General features: G+C 31.9%; 1 long non-coding RNA gene across 1 annotated transcript; it reads right to left on the minus strand.

The window, feature by feature from the left end:
* Positions 1–1469: 1469 nt before the first annotated feature.
* Positions 1470–7544, minus strand: LOC138710123 (uncharacterized). The gene is made up of 6 exons (XR_011335070.1): positions 6893–7544; positions 5773–5929; positions 5416–5666; positions 5028–5153; positions 4594–4801; positions 1470–4393 (listed from the first exon to the last, which is right to left on the minus strand). It is a non-coding gene; the product is annotated as an uncharacterized lncRNA (long non-coding RNA).
* Between the last annotated feature and the right edge of the window lie 338 nt (positions 7545–7882).

Consider the following 7882-nt stretch of genomic DNA (forward strand, 5'->3'; position numbering starts at 1 on the left):
TATATACTATATGTGCTTGAGGCAGAGTTTAATACAAGAAAGAAGTGTAAAAGCACTCAAAGTAAATAAAGAAATCAGAAGTAAGCTTATTTCATCTGCCGTGACATGTAAAAAATAGTTCCTTGAATTTGTTATTGTTTGCGTATATAGACTATTACCTTTCTGAGAACAGAGGAATCCTCTTTAATGTATAAAGATTTGTAAATTCTCGCGTTCTACGTTTCAAATAGGACATATAATAAGAAATATTAACAAATAGTGTAATAATAAATAAGTGTTGCAGCTATATTTGTTGTATCTTGAAAAGGTTGTATTCAGTTTGTGTTTCCAGTACTAAACTAATTTACAAAGCTAGAAAATAATATAATTTTGTTATGTGTTTAGGTATAGTCTGTCTAAAATTACTATAATTATTGTACCATGCGTCATTCTGAAATTCAAATCATAGAATAGATATCACGACCACTTGCATGAGCCGCCAGAGCGCACCGTGGCTTTTGCAGCGAAACTACAAACAACTTGTAACTGCTGCGGCTGGCTCCGTCTGCCTTTCTCTCTTTCAAGGTTTTTTAGCACACGAGTTGCCCATCCATGGGCATGGGCGCTCATCACTGCTTCCGTGCAGGGCAAGCGTGCATTACCTCGTGCTCGGCATTATACAACCCTATCTCCCGTTCAGTAGCGGCTCTTGGTAGAAGCTAACTGCAATGTTGAATAGAAGTATAGTGAGGATCACGTAAGTTCAGTTCCCAAACAGCAAATATTTCCGCCTTGTCAGTGTTGCCAACTGTTACCAGATATCACCACATGTAGTAAAATCACGATCCTATGTACTGAATGACTTCTTTACTCACCGTACTTTACCTTAATGTTGGAAGGTTATTCTAAATAGTTTCAATAATAATGAGAAATGTATTACTATGTTCTATTCTTTTATTCCTTTACATTATTATTAGTACTAGCATTAATAGGTTACTAGACGTAAATATACAACAAAGTATAGTATATAATATTCAAGAATCAAATCTGTTCCAAGACCAATTAAATTATTGTCACTTCACTTCATAGATTCCAGCGTACATATACTGTACTTCCTAAAGATAGATAAATTAATAACCAATTGACTTTTGGTTGGAATTCGAATGAACTTCTGATTATCTTTCGAAATTAGTAAGGAAATGGATAATACAACTATGCTAAAACTGAAATAATAATAAATCAACTTACAAAAATAATTTTGGTCCTTAAAAGCCATAAGTAATTTCACTTCTAGATACCTTTTTAAAGATTTCATTTGTTTGTAAATTGCTTAATAATGCTACACTTACACTTATTATTTCTGCAACTCCACGTCTGTCATTGAAAAAATGTATGATACATAACTGTGAAGTCTCTTTTTGGCTCTTGTGTCCTAAATTTAAATAAGAAAAGGCAAATGATTCAAGAAATGTGAGCTGGTGAAAATTAAATACTCAATTAATAAAATAATTACTACCAAAAGAATATTTTATTAATTCTATACAAAAGATGGATTACACAGAACAGATGGCCAGAAATCATAGATTTATACACAACATACAGCATGAAACGATCATCAAAAAATGCTTTTTGTACACAATAACATCTTTCAAACGAAGTGAAATAGCCAATAAGTTCAATAAATATTATGCTAATAAGTAATAACTATAATTAATAATTATCTACAAGCTGTAAAAGGGAATAAAATAGTATATTGTTGAAATTAGGGGGTTATGGTTTATTACGTGTATTTATAATTTTAATTACTTTTACTACATTTAATTATATTTTAATTTCTATTAGATTAGTTGGTGGTGTGGTTGTTAGTTTTATCTGTGTACGTCAGACTATTAAGGAAAAACTGAAAGAAATATTAAATCTACTATCTACTTTATATAACAATATTTAATCAAGAACTGAATATTACTATTAATTTAATAACATAAGACCCAAAACATCTCCAAGTCCAGACAATACACATGCTGATTTTCTTAAACATGTTGGCAAACAAGCAAACTCACTACTTTTATCTTGTAATCTCATCTAAAATACAATATCTGTCTGGAGAAAATCTATCATAACATCAATTTTGAAAAGCAATTATTCAACTAATATCTTTTCGAGTTATCGACAGATACCACTTACTAGTATGATAGCCAAAATTATGGAAGAGATGATTTCATAGATTGAATTGGTTCCTGGAATCTAGTAACTAACTTTCATTTTATTGGGTTGACTTTAGAGAATTGCATTCAACAAATGGACAGATTTTAAATTTTAGTCAAGATATTAAAGATATTTTAAACAGAAAACAAAACAACTTAACAATTTTAATTTATTTTCAAGGATCATATGGCTCTGTAGATATAAATCACTTAAGAAATTGCAAACTTAGGGTGTCCATGATAAAGTGTTACACTGGGTCAGTGACTTGATTATTTGATTCATTGTCACAAATATGTAAATAGAGACAGATTCATCTGGGCTTCCCACATTGTTGTTTTCAGGAATACATTTTCCAATATTAATGTCGATGGTCTAACTAAAGAAATAGATCTTATGATAATCTCATCATTTGCAGATAATATGGTTGTCTAGAACAAAAAATCACAGTCCACAAATATTAATAAACTGAGCCAAAATCCCAACAGACTTTTTGACTCTACTTGGAGAACTCAAACTTGCTCAATTAAGGGAAACTTTACTATTAAAACACAATCCCAAGTTATTTCAAAATGAATAGTATATAAGTTAACTTTAACAGATGATGTTAAGAAATGTGATACTTCTCCAGACATTTTAAAAATCATTAGAAACGATAAATGATCTGGTCAGTGAGTGACTACATACAGTATTTTTTATAGATGGATCCTGTTTACCAAGCCATAGATGTAGTGGTGTTGTAGTACAATACCAGTATATTCCCTTTTACAGGGAATTATATTCAAACACTTGTTTGCCCCATTTTAACCGTGACAACGCTTTTTAGCTTTTTAAACATTCTGGTTATTGTATTGTGTTTGTGTTTAGTGAAAGATTTTAGATAAGGGCGCAAATAACCATAGTAGCTGACGCGCCCTTTTTAAACGCCACTAACTAACTAACTTCAAACACTGACTAATTTTGATAGTGAAAATTTAGATACACTTTTAAGCTTACAAAATCTCCAGTATCGACTTCATAAATCTGAGAAGGCTGTCATACTATCAGATTCAAAATCAGATGTTCTTGCTGCAGTAATGGACGTAACAGCATGAAATCTCAATATTTTACAGTGTTTTAATATTTTAAGCAAAATGGTCGAATTACATCGACGACTGGTACTTCCGTGGATCCATGAACTTTATGGAGTGGGAGGTAATGAGGTAGCTGAAAGGTAGCAAAATTACTGTAAGGTTATCTATACCTGCATCTTACCACACTGTTAAAAGAATAACAAGATCAGAACATGACAATGTGGTAACAAAAATCGGAATGATTCTAAAGCAAATGAAAAAATTGCAATAGGCCATCCGGCGTCTGCTCCACGATGGAGGAAAATCCTCAGAAGAAACCAACTAATCAGACCAAATGGGGGATCCAAACTACCCTCGAGTGCAGCTCTGAATTTGCAGGCCAACGAGTCTACCGACTAAGCTACATTGGTGGCTCCACTAAAAATATGAAGTACATGGCACTCAGATTATTAAATTGACAAACCTAAACAATTATTCATCAGTTAAGCTATAAAATATAATACATAGCAAGCAAGTTAATTCAATTTAAAAGTATAAACAATTCAATCAGTTGAAATATACAGAAACTGATAATAAATATCATGCAAATTACTTCACATTACAAATACAGCCTACTATTTAATTTACAGCACATACAATTCATCAGTTAAGCTATAGACCTACAGTCTACTATTCAATTTACAGCATATATAATTCATCAATTAAGCGAAACAAAAATATAGTACAATACATAGTAAAAATAATACACCTAATTTAATAACTGAACTTCTATGAAAATCTACAGTGGCAGTACTCATATTATCACAGGCCATGATTGTCTCAAATATTTACAAAGAACTGATATTTCAGAATCTCCCCATGCCATTTCTGAAATCTCAATGAAGATATGGATCATTGTCTTGACTGTTTAACTTTACACAGCTTTCAATCATCTGGTTAAATATTGGAGTGCAAGATAACAAATGACATCAACTGCTGAACACTTGGTATCAATCAACCAACAACTTCATTACATTAAAGGGGAAAAAAAACTGAAAGAATTAATTGTATATAGACACAACACATAAGACAAGGCCGCTTCAGAACAGTAATTGGCAAGGCTCTGTTGTTTTAGGATTCTTATGTAGATTCAATTTCACCTGAAAGAAAAAAGTAGCATCTATAAGTAGTAGTAGTAGTAGTAGTAAAGATAATAATAATAATAATAATAATAATAATAATAATAATAATGACTGTAAAGTATGGAAATTAATATTGCAATGTAATATCAAAAGGTGATTTCACACCATCAACTCTTATCATTTAATACAACAAATCTATTATATTCAGTTGCAATCACCAGTAGCTGTTCTTTCCTCCATTTTGTTGTTGGCTGATTTTTCACAAGTCTGCTATGATATGCAGCACTATCCATGACAATAACGCATTGCCCTAATGTTCTCAGGTCAACAACTGTGTTTGCACCCACTTCTCAACTACAGGGCTATTCATAGCACTATGGTAGTCCTGACTTTTCTTTCAATTGCATGAAAAAATTAAATCAGCATCTGCAATAAAAATTATACCTGGGCATATAATTACGTCACATGAATTCACAGCATTTAAATAAAGAAAATAAAACATAACATAACATAACATGACATGACATGAGATCCTCTTTGGTGAAAGGCTTTCCCACGTTTTTATTTAGTCACCAATTTTTATATTTTTGTACCCTGATTTAAAAAATTACTCTTGCCAAATTTATGTAAAATATAAATCAATATAACTTACCGAGTATAAATCCACCTTTCGTTCCGGCATCTAATCTTCCACCCTCATTTGTTGGTCTATGAATAACACCATTCATGTCACTGGAAACTTCACCTGGTTTATTTCATGAATAAGTGGGTGATCATACTTAAAAAAACAGAGAGAGAAAAGCAATTCACATTGACACTCTAAGAGACACAAAAATTTTAAAGACAGGAAAACCGTTCAAGAATTTTATAACTAACCTCTAGTTATAATATGAAACTATTAATTGCAAAACATGTTGTTCCCACCTGAATTCATTACTAGTAGCCTATATTAATTGCAATTTCATATTCCACATAAGTGTTAATCTATTTGTTAGTAAAAAATTCAATCACTCAATGTCTCACAATACATTGAAATTTACCATTCATAAAAATCCAAGTCTCATCCAAGAATACTACGGGTTTAGGGTTCTCACGCTCCACATTTCTTATATATTCTCTTAAAAACGAATAACATCACTTTCTCATACATGTGTATAAGGATCCCCTTTGCTCCATAGAAATTTCATCTCTTTCAAAATTTTTTCCACCGATGATAAGGATACTCTAAATAAATATGTTTCATAATCATCATTCATATGTTCCAGAACTTTTGCTGCTGTTAGTACTTCCCCTGTAACAGTAAATGAAAATTATGCCATATTTTTATACATAGGCCTATGACTAATATCAGAATTACATTGCATAAATCAACACAATAATTCCTGTAACTTCCCTACCTTTATGTAACTTGTCATAAATAAATCTCGCAATTGCATCTTTCGTAAAATCATCAGCATCAGTCACTGGATGTTTACGTAGTCTATGTTTTCCTGGTGTCACGAGTGGGGTCCCCTTGTGTGAATTTATCACTTTCGTGGCTGTAGTTAAGCCAAGCTGTAATAACAAACAATAACATAATACTTCTAAAAATTGTTATATCATAAAATTCATGCATAATACCAACATTTACAGCTATATGAATAGAAAATGATCAACATGTTAGGTTGGGTCTACGATAGGTTTAAGTAGGCTAATATTTAGGTAATTCTCCAGAAAAGCTACACCAAAGAAGGCATAATTTTATTTTGTTTAATTGATTTCTGTGATATTTACATAGTGATGAACACGTGGTTTTAGTGCACAGCCACAAATACTTTCAGCACAAAAATCCTTTGACACTTACCTGTATATTCTAATGCATTGTTGTAGTCCCTCCCTCAAACTTGTTACTAATTACCAATATAACATGCGAGAGGTCCAGGACGAAGAGAAATGGTTAGTTTCCCAGTAGTGCGTCCTCGTCCTCTCGAGTGTTATATCTTAACAAGTACTTTGGGTGGGGTAGCTTTTCTGAAGAAACACCATATTTAATATTACTTAGACCAGTCATGAATAAATTATTCAGCCAGAGTCAACGTTCCTATGCTTTATAGAGTATGTTATATAGTTATTATATAAAACTGAATTATTTTTAAGCACCATAACAGGCCAACATTCATATAATATTTGCTGCAATATCAAGTTAATAATTACAATATGACTTGTATTTTCTTCGGCCGATGTGGCATGTAAATTGTGATCTGAACGGTTAATTTAATACCAAAAGAGAAAACTGGAAATTTACTTTCGTGCTGTTTGATTACTTGTTCGTCTAATTTGTAAATGTATTTAAGCTATCACCTACTGCAGTATTACAGTATCTTAAATGTATTTAGTTTGGCAATATGAAAATCACTGACTTGATTAAACATTAGGCCTAACCTAAAAATTTGTTTTGTTTGACCACAATCATGAAATTATTAGTGCAAACTCCTAAAACTGAATACCACTTTGAAATGTATGCTTAAGAATACTTACTCCTAATAATTGTCCTATTCTGGTTGTAATTGCTGTCTCCGTTAGCATAATTCCTTCTTCATTATCTTCTTTCTTCAACTCATTATACACGTGAACTACAGATTTCTGAAGCGTACTCTGAATGCCACACATTTTCTTCCTTGGAGGAGTCACTGCAACACTATTTCATTTTTTTGACATAGTAATAAAAATCTAAACACGAAAGAAATTCATTAAAATTTGAAATAATATTTCTATCCATTACCCACGTGCATTATCACGCCCAAGTATATTATATTCATTCGTACTTATCTGACTATTCTTGAATTATAACCACAACGCAACACATAACATAACTATTATGTATTAATATTAATACTAATATTAATTAATTATTAATAAGTTCGAATTTCACTATCTTCCAGTAACCGGCTGAGAAATCTAGTACAATTTTAATTTCATGGAACTCCAGTACCGGCAAATATTGTCGATATTTGCCTCAGCTGCCAACATACTGGTTACAAAATCACTACCATTTATAGTATTTGTCAGTATCGAAATTCGAAACGAAGTTGGCAAAAGAAAATTCAACCTTCAAACTAGAAAATCACCATAATCCACTAGCATTTGTAGTAATGGGGGAAAAATGGTTAGGTTTCACCCTTAGGGTATCAAGTTACCTGGTCTTCCCTATAGTATGTCTCAACAGTCGTCAGGAATTTCATTCACAGCTTCAAGACTTGAACGTATGATGTCAGATTTCAAGATTTTCATAACCTAGCGTTGGGAAAAATCGTTCTTTTTCTGGAACTTTTCCAAGAGTTCCGTTTTCAAGAAAGTACTAATTCCAAAGAACAGTTCCGAAATAGCAGCAAGCGCCTGACTTAACGTAATAATCATCAAAATTTTATATTGTTTCGGAACTAGTTCCGTTTTAAAAAATCTTATACCATAATGCAATTTGAACCACGACTATACAGTCAGGTGTAACAGTAATTTATACAAACCATA

The sequence above is a fragment of the Periplaneta americana genome, chromosome 12 (genome assembly GCF_040183065.1).
Source record: "Periplaneta americana isolate PAMFEO1 chromosome 12, P.americana_PAMFEO1_priV1, whole genome shotgun sequence".
Taxonomy (NCBI): domain Eukaryota; kingdom Metazoa; phylum Arthropoda; class Insecta; order Blattodea; family Blattidae; genus Periplaneta; species Periplaneta americana.